The 20421-nt window shown below is 43.0% G+C and overlaps 1 pseudogene; it reads left to right on the forward strand.

Moving 5' to 3' along the window:
• The first annotated feature begins 239 nt into the window (after window positions 1-239).
• LOC145515816 (putative ATP-dependent RNA helicase DDX60) lies at window positions 240-19498 on the forward strand (annotated as a pseudogene).
• The last annotated feature ends 923 nt before the right edge of the window (window positions 19499-20421 follow it).

Raw genomic sequence — 20421 nt, forward strand, 5'->3', positions numbered from 1 at the left:
TGTGTGCTTTTTACCCTTAGTTAAGATAATGATTCAGATGGTAAAAGATTTCTTCAATAAATATTGCAAAATTTCAAAGATGGTAAAATGCTTTTCTGATAAAAAATTAGTTTTCAGTCATTTTATTTTAAAAAATAAATAATTTTGATCATTTAAACGATGTTATAATTTAAAATCACTTTCAAGTTGGACTTTTAAATGAATACAGGTCACAGGAAAGGGCATAAAGGAGAAGAAAAATGACAATACTCACAGTGAGTGTTGGGCCAGTCCAGTTTCAGCTGCAGTACATGGGCCACTATCTGGTACACGATGAGAGGAAAGATCCAGACCCCAGAGTTCAGGACTTTATTCCTGACACCTAGCAGGTAATGCCTGAATTTTCTATTGTATTATTAAATCTGATCTCAGAAGCTACTCATGATTGTGGTTCCTCATATCATGTTTGGCATGAAGTTCTTAATATTGAATCATGTCATTTAAAACTGCCACAGGAAATGTCAAATGTGGACTTTTTCCCATTTAAAGAAAGTGAATTTTCCACATCATCCACTTTTTGTAAGTGGACCATCTTCTTGGAGGTGTTCTGGTGGATTCACATGTGTGTACTTGAAGTTCCGACTGTATCATACGGAGCAGCCTCCAAGGTTCCCCTGAGTCAGTAGGGTTCCTGTGTAAATACAGAAAAGTGCACAGATATTCAGGGAGGTTTAACAGTATAGACAGTCATTTAGGTATTTATAGCCCATATCTGGGACCACAGTAACTGCTTTTCCATAAATATGTGTAAGAATAATATTGATGGATATAAAATTAGGAATAGAAGGGTGCATTTCTGCATTGGTCCAACCTTATGAATTAAACATGCTTAGCTACAAGAGAGCCATTTCAGAGGTTCACTCCCACAGGCTGTCTCATCAGCGTCTGACTTTATCCTCCTTGTGTTGGTGCTGGTGGTGCTGGTCGCCCACAGGGTCTCTGCTGCTGCTCAGGGGCAGGGCCCAGGTCCTTCCTGCCCGAGGGCTGACCTGGGGCAGCCGAGGGCTTCCAGGAATCCTACACACACGACACTACTGATGCTGCCTTCGCTCTGAAATGCAGCCCAGAGTGGACTTGGATTCAGATAGTGAGCAGGGTGGGGCTTTGGAGGGCTGTTCTGTCTTCTGCCCATCACACGGGCTCTCGATCCTTTGACGAGTCATCATTTTGATGAATGAAAGCGTAGGCTGAGGGATGAGAATCTGTTTTACTGAAGGACCCACAGGCCCTCTAAAGTAGGGCAATTCTTCTCTTTACAAAGGAGAAGATAAGTAGTAAAATGGCTAATTATTGATTTTTTTTCTATTCAGCTACTTTTTCACCCTCACAAAAATACATATTCTTAGATCTTCATTTCTCTAAGCCAAAGTGCACTTAATGACAAGTCATCAGAAAGCAAATCTGCCCCAAAACAAGATAATTTGTTCTGACTCAGTCTCAGTTTTTCACACAAAGCCCACCTCTGTATGCTCAAAAGCACTGCGGTTCTCTCTTCTGGGAGAGGCAGTGAGCTCCTCACAAGTTCTCTAGGATCTCTTGGCGTGTTTTCAGCTCCCAACCACTGCTTTGCGGCTCAGCGTTACCCGGCCCAAGCTCGCTCTGCTTGCAGCAAGTCAATAAGTCGGGAGGCGAGTTGTTGGAACAAAGGATAAGAATTTTCATCAGAAAGCCAGCAGACCCAGAAGATGGCAGACTAGTGTCTCAGAAAACCATCTCCCTCAGTCCCAGTTCAGACTCCTTTTATACACAAGAGAGGCCCACAACCAATCACCAAGAACGACCACTCAGGTGGCTGGTTGACAGTTGCTCTTAATGGTCGCTTGCTTGGGGGAGGGTCCCACTGTGGCACTGACCCCCGAGGGAGACAGGCTGCTAGAGCTCACGTCTGCCCTGCTGCCAATAGAAGGGAATTATGAGGGAGGTGTCTTCACGTATTGGTTTTGCTGTCATACTGCACCTGGTGCTGACGAGACAGTGCTCTGAATCTGCAGCAAGAGCTCCTGGACAAGAACGAGTCTGTGGTCATCGTGGCCCCCAAGTCCTCAGGGAAGACTACGCCTCCTACTACTGCATGGAGAGGGTGCTGCATGAGGGCAATGAGGGGGTGGTTGTGTATGTGACCCCCACCAAGGTACATCCTGGGGCTGGAGGTCATGCCAGGGTGACAAGGGGGTGGTCGTGTATGTGGCCTCCATCAAGGTACATCCCAGGGCTGGGAGTCGTCCCCGGGTGACAAGCGGGTGCTCGTGGACGTGGCCCCCATCAAGGTAACAATCAAGTGAATTTTCTCATTTACTCCTGCACCTCCTCTTTTGAAATAAGCCCAAGGTCATGTGGTAGATTAGCTCACTTTATTTTTTTTTTCCAGTTTATTTTTTCAGTTTTTATTGAGGTAAAATTGACATGTAACATGTTTGTTTCGGGTGTACACCGTAATGGTCAGTAATGGTGTATATTGTGACGTGATCACCGCAGTAATTCTAGTTACCATGAATCACCTCATACAGTTATACCTTTTTTCCCCTTGTGACGAGAACTTTGGACTACAGTCTTGGCAGCTTTCAGGTACACAATGTTGTTCAGGTACACAGTGTTGTTAACAATAGTCACTGTTACATCCCAGGACTGACTTACAACTGAAACTTTGTACCTTTTGACCCCTTCCCACATTTCTTCCCCTGCCCCCACCACCATCCCCACCAACCAACAGTCTGTTCTGTTCCATGAGTGTTACTTTATCTTCTGTGTTTTCTCCTTCCAGTTTGAAAGCCTAAAGTAACACTTTCCTTGGAGGGTTGTGAGGAAGAGTCTGGACTTGCAGCCTTGTCGTTCAGCTTTTTGCTGTAACTGAGCGAGGCACTTCCATTTTGCTGGGCAGTGTGGAGTCACTAAGGACCCCACATCACCTCTGCCCTCCATGGGGCATATCCAGTCTGCTTTCGGGCACCAGTTCCTGGCCTGTTCCTCACACCCAGTGGTTTTGCCATATTTGTTTTATGGCTAGAACCACCTAAAGTCAAACTTAACAACAAAGTATGATCTTTGGTATTTAGACGAAAGTTTGACTTCCAGGAAGTATAAGTTTGCATATCCTCATTTACAACCCCTTGTTTTTAATGTGATTATTCTTCAGAAAGGCAGATTTAGTTGACATAACTTTGATTCTACAGATTAAAATGAGATCTCACTCCATTTTACTGATGTTTTTAGGAAAATGTAGCGTTGAGTGACTTAGGGTCAGACTCAGAACCAGATTGATCAACATGTTTAAATGAAATTAGCACTTTAGTTTTTATCGTAGCTTTTCCATTTTTCACACTTGTGAAAGCAGTAAGTGTTCATAGTAAGAAATGAATCAAAAATACATCAAGAAAAATTAAGCTTACTGGAAGTGGAATTGCTAATTCAACACAGTACATATTCCTTTTCTAAAAGTTTTAGAACCCAAAAGTTTAGAAGCCAAATGACTCTTCTAAAAGTTTAAATCTATTTTTATTCCCTCTGGGAGTATATGGAAGTATATAGTCTCTTATTTTTTAACAACATTCCTATCATTAAAAAATTTTATTTCCATGCTGATAAAAAATTTCCATCTCATATTAAATCTGCATTTCTGTGATTACTGACTGAAAAGTCTTCCCATATGATTTCCGGGCAGAATATTTCTTTCTTCGTGAGCTACTTGTTCATGAAATCTGGCCATTTTCTTTTTCTTTTAGTGAAGGGGAATTCCCTTTTTATTGATTGGCCAGAACTGTATTTAATAAGTATATTTCTTTTTTTCTCCAAATTATAACCAATGTACCTTTGTCATTTTGTCTTTTTACTATATTGTGCTTATATTAATGGTATTTTGTTAATATTTGTGTAGTCAGATTTATCAGTATTTCCATTTAGCTTTGCCATGTGTGTGCTCAAATATATGAAAATATGTGAAATTGTTCACTTTCTAGTATCTTTACGCTTATGTTTTCAAGTTTATATTTTAATCTAGGTGAAACTTTCTAGGGGCACAAAGTATGAAGTAGAGAGATGTGTGTGGGTTTGCACATACTCAGCTGGCCACCACCTGCCTGGTCTGGGGTGAGGATCACCTGTACCCTCACAGATAGAGTTCTGGAGGCCGCCCCTAAATATGAGGACCACATGTCCACCCCACTGCCCACCTCGGCCATTCTCCTACATAGACTCATGGCTTCTCTCTAAGCCTTGATCACCCAGGATCAGCTGTTTGTTTCTCGTGTGGCAACTCTTCCTGTCTTTCCCTCTGATGAAGCTGTTTTTCCCATTTTACTTTAGGTGGAGGCTATGACCAAGGTTTAGGCATAGTCACCCAGCTGGTAGACAGCCTGTGGGTCAGTGTATGAGGGCAGATGGGAGGAGAAGGAGGTGATGAACCCCCTTCCCCCCGCCCCCAGCAGCACGTGTTTCCAGACAGTGCCTGTTGTTCTCTGAGGTTTTATCAGTGCTCTGTCACATGATTCAGTTCAGTCTCTCAGTCGTGTCCGACTCTTTGCGACCTCATGGACTACAGCACGTCAGGCTTCCTGTCCATCACCAACTCCTGGAGCTTGCTCAAACTCATGTCCATTCAGTCGGTGATATCCAACCATTGCATTCTCTGTTGTCCCCTTCTCCTCCTGTCTTCAATCTTTGCCAGCATCAGGGTCTTCTCCCATGAGTCAGTTCTTCCCATCAGATGGCCAAAGGATTGGAGTTTCAGCTTCAGCATCAGTCCTTCCAATGAATATTCAGGGTTGACTTCCTTTAAGATTGACTGGTTTGATCTCCTTGCAGTCCAAGGGAGTCTCAAGAGTCTTCTCCAACACCACAGTTCAAAAGCAACAATTCTTCAAATCTGCCACATGATAAGTGGATCTCTTTCCTTGACAATCAGGCCCTTGTCAATTAAGTGGCAGCAACCATTGGAAATCGTTTTAACAAAAATGTGCCAAATGGGGAAAGTCTGTGTGGTGTTTTCACCTGGGACTATTGCCACGATGCCCTGAACTCTCAGGTAGGAGGCATGCTAACTAATGCATTGGTTGCCAGCGTACGCGGTAGCACTCAAGAATCTCTCTCAGTAGAAGTGCGGTACCTCCCCAGCGTCTTGTACAAGTAATATTCTTGAGTTTACAAAAAGCATCATCTGGTTTATAAGTGGATTGAAAATGATCTGAAAAACCCCATGTTATAAAAAGTAAAAGCTCCGATTTCCATTCAGAATAACTGTTTCTTGATCTTTCTCAATAAGAAGGATGCTCGTCATGGTTTCAAATGTTAAATTTATGGATGGACTTAACAGTTTTCCTTTTTACTGAACTCACAGAAAACGGTTAAAGCTAAACAAACATCCTGTCCCAACTTCCATCATTGTTAATTTCTTTTTTTTAGATTTTTTTTTTGATGTGGACCATTTAAAAGTCTTTATTGAATTTGTTACAATATTGCTTCTGTTTTATGTTTTGGTTTTTTGGCTGTGAGGCGTGTGGGATCTTAGCTCCCCCACCAGGGATCGAACTCACATCCCCTGCATTGGAAGGTGAAGTCTCAACCACTAGACCACCAGAGAAGTTACCCCATCATTGTTAATTTTTAATAAATGTTTTTCAACCTAAACTGAACCTCGGGGTCAGATTTTGAAGAAATAAATTTGTGACAATTGACTCCTTCTATTGTTAGTACCTTGATTGCTCATAAATAAGAATTTAAACTTCAAATCTGATATTTTACCATTTAGACCTACAAAAATTGCAGTTTCACAGTATTCAGAAAAATACATTGCAGCTGTAGTGAAATGTTCTCTGAAGCAGTATCGTATTCTAGCTATTAGCAGCTCCATTCAGGAGTTTTAACTCTCTCTTTTATATTCTTAGAAGCACATCTGTATGTGGCAAGTGCTCAAAGTGTTCTTGTTTGTGGGTGCTCATCACAGTGCCTGCCTGCTTTGAAATTCTGCTGCTGGCTCTGTACCACCAGGTGTGGGTGAAAAGGATCAGATACGTCATATTTGATGAGGTAGGCTTGAGGTTGTTTCTCTGGGCTGATTTCCTGGTTGCATCAGCGCTACACTGAAGATGTTTGCTGCTTCAGGGCTTCGTCGTCTGTGTGGAGTTTCTGTTGGGTGGCAGGGGACACCGGCTTCTCCGTGAACCACAGCAGTCTGTCTTTAGGCTCCGTTTTCCTGATCTGGCTCAGGACCGGGTATCTGTGTCTGCGGGCCTCTGGATGGCAGAGGAGCTGTCTGTGGTGACCACGGTTTCAGGGGAGCCGAACTAACCACCAGGACATAGGTTTTCCTGGGCAGAGATTCCAAAATACAATCTTTGATCCCTAAAGCAAAGAATTGGGCCTCTAACAAGGATGTCAGTTACATAAGTTATCTTTTCACTTGTGGTCCCAGCAGGAAACCAATGACATACTCAGAACAATTCAAGAAGAGCATTTTCCAAAGGTGTGTGTATAGTCGGGAGGGGGCACTGTGGGGTTAGTGCAGTAATGCCAGGCAAGGAGCCCACCCCTTAGCCTAAGGGGACAAGGCAAAGATGCGGTCCTTGAGGCCCACAGGGAGGTTCTATGCGTGCTGGCCGCTTGGGGAGGGCAGCTGCCTTAGTGAGGGTGGCGGGGGCGGGGGGAGGCAGGCAGGGGGGCACAGCTGGCTCAGGGCAACCCTCCAGGAAGGGAGCTGGTGGCACTAAGACCTCATCCTCATTCCCCTCAGGTCTCTTGCCCAGGCTCTCATTCAGCCAAATCCGATGGACCCAGAGAACCCCGGAACCTTTTTGAAGTAGCCTCAGTGGCTCAGTTTCCCAGGGCAGAGAGAGCAGGATGGAAAATAGACATTTATAGGGCAAATGAAGGGTGCTGAGAACGTTTTTACAGCAGAGTGAGAGTATTTATTCAGAGAGGCTTACAGCATTATAGAAGAATTCTTCCGCTCTAAGGGGCTTTCGGCTTAAAGGGGAAATGATGATAAGCCTGTGTTTCGCTTAACTTTTCCTGTGTGAACTAGGAGCCACCAAGCAGGCTGTATTTTTGATTTGTTTGAAGCTGACCTCTTGTGTTTATTTCTGCTCAATCTGTATACACTGCATCTTGAAGGCCTTGAATATTCACATTTGGAAAACATCCAACAGCTTTGTCTTTGTACTCCAGGGCCTTGAACTGTACTCTTGTCTCCAAGCTCTGAAATGGAGTGACATGGGGGACCTCAGCTTCCCCAGCTTCTGTAAGGGTAAAGCTGGAGGTCTTTGGAGACTGATGGTTCTTCTGGCAGAGTCAGGGAAGAGTGCCATGTGCACAGACTGTAAGGCCACCATTCAGCTGTGTTATCTGACTGTGTGTGGTCAGTCCCTCAGTCATGCCTGACTCTTTGCAACCCCATGGACTACAGCACGCGTTCCCTGATTAGCAATAATCTTTTGATTTTCAGACTACCTGCCCCTTGTTACAAGCTTCTACATTACCTGACTTCCCACCCTCCCCTCCCCTCCCTGTCTCCTCAGAGCAGTTCTCTCAGGGTCACTTGAGAGGCTGTCTCCCGGGCTTGATGCCCTAAAAATTCCCACCAAATGAAACATAACTCTCACCATGTTTAGTTTTTAACTAAAACCGTGTCCTGTGATGTGATTATTCACATCCTTATTTCCTTGCTCACCATAGGGAGTGGTGGCAGCTCCATGGCTACCAGATAGCAGGTATTGCTGTTCCTGGGCACTCTCGGGGCTCAGAAATTCACATTTGGAGGGCAAAATTAGAGGAAAACTTATATTTTATAAGTTGACACCACTTTTGAGAATCTTCCCTAAATCTAGTTCCATTTGCTTATCGGGTCAAAGGACGTTCATGCATTCAGCATAGAAGCAGTGTCTCCACAATGCCAGGCACTGTGGGTGTGGGAATGCCCAGGTGTGAGCCACAGAATCACTGGGCAAAAGGGATCAGACAGCTGAGCATACGTGTGACTGTGGCAGCCCACTTCCCTGCATATGGTGATGAGAAGGGGCAGCCTGTCTGACTGTGATGATGGCCAGCTGGGGGATAGGTGCAGCCTGAGGACAGCTCTGCAGTGCTGGTGGGAAGAGTCTTCCAGTGGGTGACTCTGAACCGAACTCTACAAGTCCAAAAGGGGGTAAGAGCATTCTAAGCAGAGGGAACAGTGTATGTGGAAGCTCTGGGGTAGGAAATTTGTGTTCAGGTGACAAAGCGAAGTCCGGTGTGTCTGGAGAGAAGTGAGTGCACGAAGGGAGAGAGGCTGGAATGCGGCTGGAGAGTGGCTGGTGAGGGTGGGAACCCCCAACACAATGTTCGCCCTGTTCGGGAGTCTGTATTTTGTTCCACATGTAGTGGGAAGATATTGAGAAAATGTAATTGGGGACGTGGCCTGATTGAGTTCATCCTCGAGACGTGTCTATTGGCTATGATGTGAAGAGTGCAGGGGTGGGCCCAGGGGAGCTGGGAGGTCAGCCAGGAGGATATTGTAGATGACCTGGGGGCCATGAACGTGGAGAAAATGCTTAGATTTGAAAGATATTTTGGAAAGTAAGATACAGAGGAATTATTGATGGATTGGTTATGGGAATTAAAAGAAAGTGTGTGTCAGGATTTTGTGTTGGCTGAATTTGTCAGTGTTTATGTAAACTTGGCATGGTTGGCCAATATGAAACGATGTATGATGATGAGTCAAGCTTCCAGGTCTTATTTGCATCTGCTATTTTTAAATCAACTGGAAAGCTATTTAATTTGTTTAAACTAAACTAAAACAACAAATAAAAGCCATTCACCAATTTCTCCCACACCCACTTCTTGTAACTACATACGTGTTCTCTATATATTTGAGCTTGTTTGTGTGCGTGTGTTTTAAGACTTCACATGTGAAATCATTTTTATGTCTGACTTATTGATTTATTTCACTTAGCATAATGCCCTTGACGTCCTTCCATGATCACAGATGGGAGGATTTCATTCTTTTTTGTAGTTAAATAATATTCCATTCTATGTATACATACTACAGTTTCTTTATCCATACATCCATCCTTCAGTGAACACTTAGGTGGCTTCCTATCTTGGCTGTTATACATAGTGCTGCAATAAACATGGGGGATGCATATATCCTTTTGTTTTCTTTGGATAGACACCCAGAAGTGGAATTGCTGAATATAATTGCAGAATATGGCAGTTCTATTTTTAGTTTATTGAGGAGCCTCTGGTACTGTTCTGAATGGCTGTAACCATCTCACATTCCCTCTAACAGTGTACAAGAGTTCCTGTTTCTCCATACCCTCGCCAACAATATTTTTTTAAATGTGTTTACTTAGTCTCTGAGCAATGGACATTCAGACTGCTTTTTAAAATATTTTTGTTTATTTTATATTTTTATTTTTTGGCTGTGCTGGGTCTTCACTGCTGCATGGGCTCATCTCTAGCTGAGGCGAGTGGAGGCTTCTCTCTAGTTTTGGTGCACAGGCTTCTCATTGCAGTGGCTTCTCTTGATGTGGAGTGTGGGCTCTGGGGCATGAGGGCTTCATTTGTGGCACATGGGCTCAGTACTTGCAGCTCCTGGTCTCTAGAGCACAGGCTTAATTGTTGTGGTGTGCAGGCTTAGTTGTACCTTGGCTTCTGGGATCTTCCTGGATCAGGGATTGAACCTGTGTCTCCTGGATTGACAGGTAGAATCTTTACCACTGAGCCATCAGGGAAGCCTCCAGCCAACACATTTTATGTGTGTTCTTTTTGGTGGTGGCTGTTCTGACAGGTGTGAGTGATATCTCATGTGGTTTTGATTTTCATTTCTCAATGATGGGTAAAGTTGAGCATCTTTTCAGGTAACTATTGGCCATCTGTTTGTTTGCTTTGGAAAGACATCTGTCAGACCTCCTGCTCAGTTTTAATGGAGCATTTTTGTCTTTAATAGGTCCACTGTCTTGGTGGGGAAATTGGAGCAGAAATCTGGGAGCATCTCATCATTATCCGCTGCCCCTTCCTGGCTCTTTCCGCTACCATCAGCAACCCAGAGCATCTGACTGAGTAGGCCTGAGCTTCAGTCTAGATAGAATACTTATCTGTTTTGAATGTTTGAATGTCATCTTTTCTATATGTGTTCTGGAAAGTTCCATAACCACCTGATGAATCTCTTACCTTATCTCTGAATATTCAGGGAATACACTCACTCCTCCTGGCAGGTGCTGAGCAAGGCCACACTCTGTAAAGGAAAAAAACCAAGGGTTCCCCCAGCTGGATCTGCAGTTGAGTAGGAAATTTCCCCCGTATCTCAAGAAAGGCTCACCAGAAGTGATTGATTTATTTTTCTTTTTCTTTGTCCTTCTGCAAAGAAATAGAATTAAAATAGTATCATGGCTCCCTGGTGGCTCAGACAGTAAAGAATCTGTCTGCAATGCAGGAGACCCAGTTTCCATCCCTGGGTCAGGAAGATTCCCTGGAGAAAGGATAGGCTACCCACTCCAGTATTCTTGCCTGGAGAATCCCATGGAGAGGAACCTGGTGGGCTAGAGTGCCAGAGTCCAGCTCCAGCGGGTCCAGGGGTTCCTTCAGGAAGGACGACGTCGGCGATGCGAAATGAGAAGACACAGCGAATCTTAGCGTCTCCAAGTGTCTCCCGACTTTGTTTTCAAGACAGCTTTTATATTTTTAGTGGTACATAGAAACAAATGTAAAGTATAGAGTCATACCAAATCAGCTTAATGGGTCGGCAGTTTTGACCATTATTGAAACCGTTTGCATCTCTTAGTTACAAAAAGTTTCATTTTGTTTACATCCTCTTCTGGCCCGGGGGCCTGCCAACACCCCGTGACTCTCCATTGACAGGGGTCGACCAGCCAGAACACTCCTGCATCAGGCACAGCAGGAAAGAATTCATCAACAGAAAGCCTCAAGGCAAAACCTGTCTTCGGTAATCCATCCCATGCCCGAGCCCAAGGGAAAAGAATGTGGTCCCATAAGGTCATGCTACAGCAAGTTGAAACAATGTAGCGCAAAGGTCAGTTCTTAGCAAAAATCACCAGCTAAATTAACAATTGTCTTATTATTTGTATTAAAGCTAAACTTTTATCTCTAACTATTATGCTTTCATTATATAGGCTAAATACGTTAAGAGCAAAAACATAGTGAGTAAATATAGACTAAGTAACAGTTTCATAAAGCAATATTTCTTATATTTCCTAATAAGCTTTCTTTCCTACGAAGGGTTCTGTGTCCATTGGGGCTTTCTGTGCGGAGGCTCTCAATGCTGTTTTATTGTTAAGGAGCAGTCATGCACATTAGCTCCAAAGGCACAGGCACTCTTGTTAAACAGACTAAAATGCTAGCAAGGGAAGTTTAGATTAAAATACTCTATATCCTAGATAATCTAACAGGGTGCCACCGTTCAGGGGCCGTATCGATCAGGGTTCCAGAATGATCTATTTAGGAAGAAATCAGGAAAGGCCTTTTACCTAAGTCACAGAAAATAAGAAGAGGTTTATTATAGCAAGCATCAGAAAGAGAGATATCATCTTTAAGGTGAGCGCTGAGACAGCCTTCCTTCCGAGAATCCCTGAGGCCTGAGTTACTCTTGCTCATCAGGTCTTCTCCTCATGACTCTGTCATGGGTGGGATCTCGTGAGCTGGGTACCGGCACTACAGTCTGTGGGGTCGCAAAGAGTCAGACACGTTGATTGAGCAACTAACACACACACATAATGACACAGTCTGCCATGGACCTTGAGACTTCTTATGTTGTCCCAGTTTACAGATGTTTGGAAAGATAGGGGAGCCTTATTAGTTGAAAGCCCCATATCATTTTTCCATTGTGCTAGATCTTTGCCCACTAACAACAATTATAGCAAAGACTCTGATTTGCCAAGTGCCTTTCTAAGTACTTTGCATATGTTGATGTGTCTTAGATGGCCAACAACGCTTATGATTTATTATTTTAATTGCTGCTGTTAGATAGATTTTCTGACTGCTATTATTATTTCCTTTTAAATATGAAAAACGAGGCACAGAGAGATTTTGTGATTCAACCAAGAGTCTCAGCCCAGGTTAAGGAGGCTGGAATTCAACCTTAGGTCATCTGGCTCCAGGGCCTATTCATTTATGTACAAGTTTTAAGGCACATAACATTTTCTGTATTTTGAAGTACTGGACATTTCAGGAAGTGGTTCCATGTTCTGCATAAGTAATACATAATTAAAATTTTTAAGGTGGCTACAATCTGTAAAACGGTACTGGAAACAAGCAGGCAGTATGATTGAATGAAGTATTGCTTCTAAAAGAAATGCCAACTCCCGTGCCAGTTCCCACAAGAACTACTTGCTGATGAAGCAGTCATATAAAGTGAGACTTGGTAGGTTTGACACATTCATAGGAATTTCGTGTCTTCCTTTCAAGTTATCCCATCCTTGTGTGTCCATTCATTGGGAAATTCTTGCTCTTCACTTCCAGCACTGTATGAAGAGAGATACGATGACTTAGAAAAGTACATATGTTCAGTGAGCAATCGTGACATTTCCTGTGACCATTTTCACCTGTGTGCTGCGTTGACAACAGACCATGTGAGTGATACTTCTGCCATGTTTGTTCTGAGCAAAGGCTATTATTTATGTCATAATGCAGAGCTGCCTGGGTGGTACTCATCAGAATTACAGAATCAGTACTTTTAACAGATATTTAATCTGAGTTTTAAAAGCAACAAGAATAACTTCCTAGTTTTTATCTATTCCTTAATGGTGTATGCCTCTGCAAAGCTTAAAAATGACTGAACACTTTAACCTGAAGTTTTTTTGGGTTGATTTTTCTTTATTCTTGGATGTTATCTTTGCCCATTTTCCTTCTTCTCAGCACCCATGTCCATCCATCCACCTTTTTGGACACTGTCTCTTCTCTTAGTGCAGCTACAACTTTGTGTGGACAGTGTCTCATACACGTGAGAATTTGATCACTGTGAATTAGGTTAGACGAGGAAAAGATGCTTTTCACTGACATAGCAATCACACTGTGATGTTTTGGTAGTAAATCAATAAGGTGGAAGTCTTAAGGAGACCTCATTTGGGGCTCTGGGGTTTGAGCGGGGGAAGATTTCTTAATTTTCTTCGCATTTGTCTTCCTTTTCCATTCTATTCTCAGGATGGCCCATTAAAGCTTTGGTTGCCTCTCAAAGTGATAATTAGGCAACAGTTTTGCTTCCAAGACTGAACAAGTTAAATATACTCTAAACTCTGTTGTCAGATGAAGCCTTCTGGTCTGACAGTTTTTAAGTCACATGCAGTTTTCTTTAGTTACAATAATTGATGTCCTAGGGAGTAGTTCCAAGTTCTGCCTGAATGACGTATCTATCAGAAACATAACTTAGGTAAATAAAGAGGATAATTCTGATCCTGCTGAGCCTCTGATGGCTTTCTTTTGCAAACAGCCAAAGGCACAGCTCCTTGGTCAGGCTTCAGAGGTCTTCCAGAACCCAGCCCCAAGTGCTTCTGCTCATCTGCTTGATGGATTTTACTGGACACCCTCATGGTTTATCTGTAAACTGGAGTGTTTTCACCACAGATGCACAGTACCAGTTGTCCAGACCCTGTTCATCTTTGATGGCTCTTCTCATGGGAAATCTCTTCAGAATCCTCTGTGACCTGCTTAGCTGGAGGGAGTCTTCTCTCCACGCACCTGGTCTGTATTTCCTGTCTGACAACAGTCGTGGTTGGCTTGCTGCTGAAGTTCCTTAACAGCTTGTCTTCTTACTGGAGTAATTCCTTGAAGACAGATTTTCTGCCCTTGTGGTTTGTAACTAGCTGGATTGAAATGTTTGTTACATGAATATAGACACCCAGAGGGAGCACATACTTTGGGTTCTAAGGATTTTACGTATCTTGTCTCCTTTAACCTTTGCAACAATAGGATGGACGTCTTACCGATACTCCCGTTTGACAAGCGAGGGAGGTAGGGCAGAGAGAACCTGTACTGCTGAGGAAGGGGTGGGGCTGGGGTGCGGTCTCACATAGATGACTCCAGAGCCTGCAGTTTCATCTCTGTGTTCCGAACAGACTGGTGGACAGATGCGTGAGTGAGGGACTGAGTGAGAATCACGTTATGGCCTTTGGGCTGTGACGCAGTAGCTTCTAAAAGCAATGGAATGAGTTCAGTGCAGTAATTTTCCAATAGGATTTTATTACAGGACTTTCTTTTTTGTGTGGCAATAGCTCTATCTACATCTAAAGAAAACTGAAATGTGGGTGAAATTCCTGTGACCTAACTCGTACCCCCAAACTGGAGTAGTGATATAACCCACACATAGATAACAAGCCTCCTTTCTCTGTGTCCATCTCCTCTTCTCTTCTGTCTCCACCTTGTCACTAGGCATTTCAGTGCAGCATTTACACAGTCCTCTGTTCTGTGTAGATGGTTCAGGGCAGGCTGTCTTTAGGTGGCAGTGAGCACAGGGGTTGGGAGAACTTGGTGAGGTTGGCATCTTGCTCCAAGTGCCTGTCTGCTATCTCAGTGGCTGTTAATGGATGGCTGGGAAGCGGCTCCAGCTACTCTAACCCCATGTGACTCCTGCAAAGGTCACGCTGCTGCATGAGTCTCCTTTTGCAATAGGAACCCAGCTTGGACGGCATTAAATGTGTATGTTGACAGTTGTGTGTGTAGCGTGTGTTCATATGGAGTGTTTCCTAAAGCATCAGTGGCAAAAGGCATGGCAGCCTCCCTGAGCAAGGAGGTGATCCCTGATCTTGTGTAGTAGACCTCAGGTGGACGTGAGGAGGTTGGGTGGTGAGGCAACATGAACAGAAGAGCTGTCCCCATAGGTGTCTGCGCTGTGGCTCTGCTGTCACACGGGGGCTCCAGAAGGAAGGGCTGAGTAGGTTTAGGGCCTGCCTCCATGTGAGGTTCATTTCTGGCACGGGGTGGAGTCCAACTTTGTCACCAGCTATCTGGCCACTCAGGGACAGCTGTCGGGACGGGGGTGTCAGCCCCAGCAAATGTGGGAGGGGCTGCGCATCTTTCTGCTGCCTGTGGAACTGTGCTTCCTGTCACCTGTGGGGTTGCGGACAGTGCGATTTGCCAAAACACCATATGGTGTGATGCTGCATGTTCATAAATGAAGGAGGGTGTGAGCCTGTGACCTTTTATCTCTCTTCCTTGTCTCCCTGGGCTGGCTCATTAGTTGTCATACAGTGAACGCCAGCGGAATGGAATGGTGTGGCCCAGCTTTTGGCCACGGAGATTGTTAAATTGATTAAAAAATGAAGACCTGTACGTTGGTCCGGAGAAGGCAATGGCACCCCACTCCAGTACTCTTGCCTGGAAAATCCCATGGACGGAGGAGCCTGGTAGGCTGCAGTCCATGGGGTCGCTAAGAGTCAAAGACACGACTGAGCGACTTGACTTTCACTTTTCCCTTTCATGCACTGGAGAAGGAAATGGCAACCCATTCCAGTATTCTTGCCTGGAGAATCCCAGGGACGGGGGAGCCTGGTGGGCTGCCATCTATGGGGTCGCACAGAGTCGGACACGACTGAAGCGACTAAGCAGCAGCAGCAGCAGCAGTAAGTTGGTCGGTCACGTGGACAGTTGAGGCCTTGGGCACATGCTGGGTGTTTTCCTAGGCCTGTGCCACGTGTTGTCTAACTTAGTTCTGATGGCAAAGGCCACTTCTCTTCACGGTGAGAATAAGGGCATGCAAGCTTTTGTAAGAGGCTAAGAGCCCTAAGAAACCAAATGCATTCTAGTGACCAAACCAGAACAATTCTATCTTAAAAATTATGATAGTTCTTGGATTTATTTTATTTAGGCAAGATATTGTTGTTCAGTCGCCTAGTCATGTCCAACTCTTTGAGACCCCATGGACTGCAAGTTGCCGCTTTTACATAGTAATAATAAGAGAACAAGTGCTCACATTTCAAAGTAACATATTCAAATACTATTTGGCAAAAAGCAATTTTTTCTGTTCAGCTAGTTCACTGCTCAGGTTGAGATGCTGAATTGTGGTCCAGGCTCTCACCTACATTCTGTTGATTTTTACCACCTCAGTCAAAGCCTGATTGATTATTTTAATTGAAGTATGTTTGGCATAAAACCTTGTGTAAGTTTACGGGGTGCAGCATGTTGATTTGGTACATTTATTTTGCAGTATGATGGCCACCTGTGTCAAGTCTGAGCCCTCATCCTTTTTTTTTTTTTTTTTTGTGGTGGGACAATTAAGATCTAGTCCCAGCATGTTTAGGGCTCCCCAGGTGGCTCTGTGGTAAAGGACCTTCCTGCCAGTGCAGGTTTGATCCTGAGTCAGGAAGATCCCCTGGAGGAGGAAGTGGCAACCCACTCCAACATTCTTGCCTGGGAAATCTCATGGGCAGAGAAGCCTAGTGGGCCACAGTCCATGGGGATGCAAAGAGTCAGATATGACTGAGTGACTGAGCACATATCCATCCTCAGCTTGTTTGGTGTCATAATACAGCTTTGTTGTCTGTAATCACTGTACTGGGCATTAGCTCTTCAGGTCTTACTTATCTCCTAGTTTAAAAAGTCCAAAACCTTGTGCTGAGGTGTTTGTCTTATTTGCTTTTACTGCAGTCTGTAAGGTGGCAATAGAGGTACTTGGATCCTGCGTTGTAGATGAGGAACCATCATTTAGAGGTGGAATTAGAATTAGATTTTCTGATTCAAACTTGACTATACTTTCCAGCCTAACAATTTTTTTCAGTTGTATTATTTGAAGTGGCTTTTTTTAGTCCTGAATTTCCAAACCTGAGTTTCATAACTTAGTAGCTGTTTATTAAAACACATTCCCTATTGTCAAATAACTTTGGAGAAATCTGTGTACATAGCCCCTTCTTGAAGACATAACCTTTCCAATGAGAAACCTTGAGGAAGCCTATTCATAAACCAACCCCCTGTACTCCAACCTCTTCTTTTGAAGGAAATCTGCCAGCATTTCAGGGATCATAGTTTCACAGGCAGTGGATTCGTAGCAATAGTGGCTGAATCCAACAGAATTTACTGCAATACAAGCTTTTGGAGAACGGGAATTTTAAATTTATATTTTAAAATATCTGAGGAAAAATGAATGCCATGGATATCCAGAGGGCTTAAAGCAGAACCGAGTCAGTGACCTGAGGAGAAGTTTCCTTGAGTGTTGTGAAGGTGACCTTCAAGTGATCTTAGGACTTGAGAAAGTCAGACTTGCCCCTTTCAGGCTGGTGCTCAAAAGCCAGGAACCATATTCATAATGAAATCAGTTTCACTTCTGGTGCCAGGGTGGAAGCTGTGTGTTCTTATCTGAACTCAGTTCGCAGATCTTTTAGACACCCCCTCATCTCTACCCTTATGGAGAATTGGCCCAGCTGCAAGGTCTAAGGAAGTATAAGAACTTTGTGGTGGCCTTTTGGGTTTTTTCCCTCTCTTAGTAAATCAGGGACACTCTTGGTTAGTACTGTGTTTGCATCAAGCATTTTAGATTAGGGATAATTGCAGTGTCTGGGTTCATGATAGTGACTCTGAAGCAAAGGATAGAACTTCAGATGAAATAGAAAGAATATTAAATTTTTCAATTTTATTTTAAATGGAGGTTGAAACGTTTGGATTCCCTTCTGATCTTACCCTTTCACCTTGAGAAATGGTCTAGCTTTATGATACCATGTTTGAATTCTGGAAAAGTTGTCTCAGGGCTCAGGTAAACAGTAATTCTGCAATTGTTTTTGAACTGATTATAGTGGATGGTAACTGCCATTCACAGAGATGAGCTATCACCCTTCCTAATCGTCTGATCTTTGAAAATCACCAGTGGATTCTTTACAAAATAAGATTGCTCCTCCCCTGACAGCCTTCCGCCTCACAGTTTGTGTTTTCCTGTAACTGGGCAGAAAGCCCCTCAACTCCTGACCTTGCTTCCTCTTCTGCTTTCTGGGACAGGACCACCCTTCCATCTCCCCCAGTGTGTGCCGGGTCCCGGGTTCTATTCTTGCCTTCCTCTCCTCTCATGCCCCTTCCTTCTCTCTGCCCATCTGTGTTCACCTCCTGGTTGGTTTTGCTGCACACTCTTCTGTAAGGGTTCACCATCCTATTAGGTTTATGCACTAGGAACGATGGGGAGATGGTTCGCCCCGTTTGCAAGACGCTTGTAACTCTGTTCATGAGACATATCGTTGAGAAGCACTTGGATTTTCTTGCATGATTTTACTGGATTTAGTGGCACGCCTTTTCAAGGAGTTGTGTCCAGAGGAATTCATTCATTTTAAGAATAAAATAAGCATTAGGAAGATGGATGCTAGAAAGTATGAAGAGAGCTTAAAGGCAGAATTGACAAGCTAGGTGAAGAATGGCTGTGCCAACGAGGTAATTTGCACACGTGTTTTGAATGAAACATCTCTGTGTTCTTGTGCAGTCATGACTATTGTCTGGACTTTTTAATCTTCAACCTCCATTTTAGGATTTTCAGTTGAGCGTGAAGTCCAGTGGTTCTGAGATAGACCAGAGAGAAAGGACCTTGGTCCTTGACTTGTCCTCTGTCCCCACCCCCAACGTGTGCTCTGAGTTCTGACAGATGCAGGCAGAGGGAGCCCTTTCCATGGACCAGGTCGTGAGGCCCAGACAGTGTGGGACTGGAATTACAGTGATAATAGCTGAGAAGAGCTTTTTTGACTTCTTTATCTCTTTTTCAGCAAGCTTTTTTTTTTTTCTTTTATGACTTTTGTTTTAATTTGCAGAAACTATTTTTGTGTTAAAACCTTAACCCGGGGTCATATGAGTTGTGCATATTTATTTTAAGTAAGTTGATGATCTTTTTTATTTTGGTGTTTGCTTTGTTGTCATATATTGAAGTTTCTGATTTTGGGGGTGTGACACATATTAGACTTCTCAGATGAGCTTTTCTCATTATCTTTTAACTTAGATTTTCTCCTCCTGCTGAGAAACAAAGTTTTATTTTATTGCACTTATTTTGGAGAGAAAAACCTTTAAAATATATTTATAAGAGATTTTTACATGATAAAGAGAGAGACTGATTCACTCCATCTGCTGCCACAGTGAAAGTAGCATTATTTACCAAATAATCCTCTTCCTGACTGATTTGTGTTGTCTTAAAAAGTCGCATGTTAAATTGCACCTGCGTGCATGGTTATTACTTTTTATCTTTTTGTTCTCTAGTGTATTTCTTTAGTTCTTTTGCAATGTTTTATCATATACTTTCATCTTTATTATTTTTGTTACATACTCTATTAAAGAATCAGAGGCATATAGATTAGATAGCGATGAATATGTTTTATCTAGAAGCAAGCACTCATGTCTTCATTATGCAAAACGTAAAATAATTTTATTTTCCCTGCTGCAGGCCAGAATGGTCCTGGAGAGTCTTCCTCCTCCTTCAGTCTGCCATCGTTTGGTTGTTAGTTCAGAAAACATGACAATCATGTTTCCACTTCTCGTTGGAAAGCTGAGGGAAATGGAGACATTACCTGCACTTTTTTTTCTGTGATTCACTTAATTTGTTTTTTATTAGATACATTCCTTTAAGGATAAGAGTTATACAAACTTGACTGTTGTAGTGTTCAATACAAATTTTGGTTCCCTTTTGTTATCAGAGTACATATTTAAAACTACACCTTTCCAGTTCAACTTTAAATGTTCTCACCACAAAAGGAAAAAAAGATAACTTTGGGAGGTAATGGTTTTGTTAACTAACCTTATTATGGTCTTCATTTTGCTATATATACTGTATCAAATTATCATGTTTTCTTTACCTTAAATGTGTACAGTGTTATATTATATGTCAATTTTGTCTTAATGAAACTGAAAACAAAAAGCACAGAAAAAAGCAAAGGAGGCACTACAATTCAGAGAAGATTTGACCATCAAGAACTCTAACTTACCTCACTAATCATAATAGTCTCTAGTGAAACAAGTCAAACAGAGCAAGACATATACTCTATGATCTCACTTATGTGTGAAATCTAAATAGTCATACAAACGAGTGTACATGGGAAACAGAAATGGTCACACAGACATAGGAAACAAGCTTATGGTTACCAAAGGGAAGAGGGAAGGTGGGGAGGGACAAACTGGGAGCTTGAGATTAACAAATACAAACTATTAATACTATGTGTTAGATAGCCAACAAGGACCTACTCTATAGCACAGGGAATTATAGTCATGGTCTTGTAATAACCCATAATGGAGCAGAATCTTCAAAAATACTGAATTACTATGTTGTACAACTGAAACTAACATGATATTATAAATCAACTATACTTCAGTAAAAAATAAAGTCAGGACTTAGATATATTTAGTGAATACTAAGGGTCTTTGGGGGCTTCACAGGAGGCACTAGTGGTAAAGAACTCGCCTGCCAATACAGGAGACATAAGAGACACGGGTTCCATCCCTGAGTGGGGAAGATCC

The sequence above is a fragment of the Giraffa tippelskirchi genome, chromosome 1 (assembly GCF_054371585.1).
Source record: "Giraffa tippelskirchi isolate mGirTip1 chromosome 1, T2T-mGirTip1v1.2.pri, whole genome shotgun sequence".
Lineage (NCBI taxonomy): Eukaryota > Metazoa > Chordata > Mammalia > Artiodactyla > Giraffidae > Giraffa > Giraffa tippelskirchi.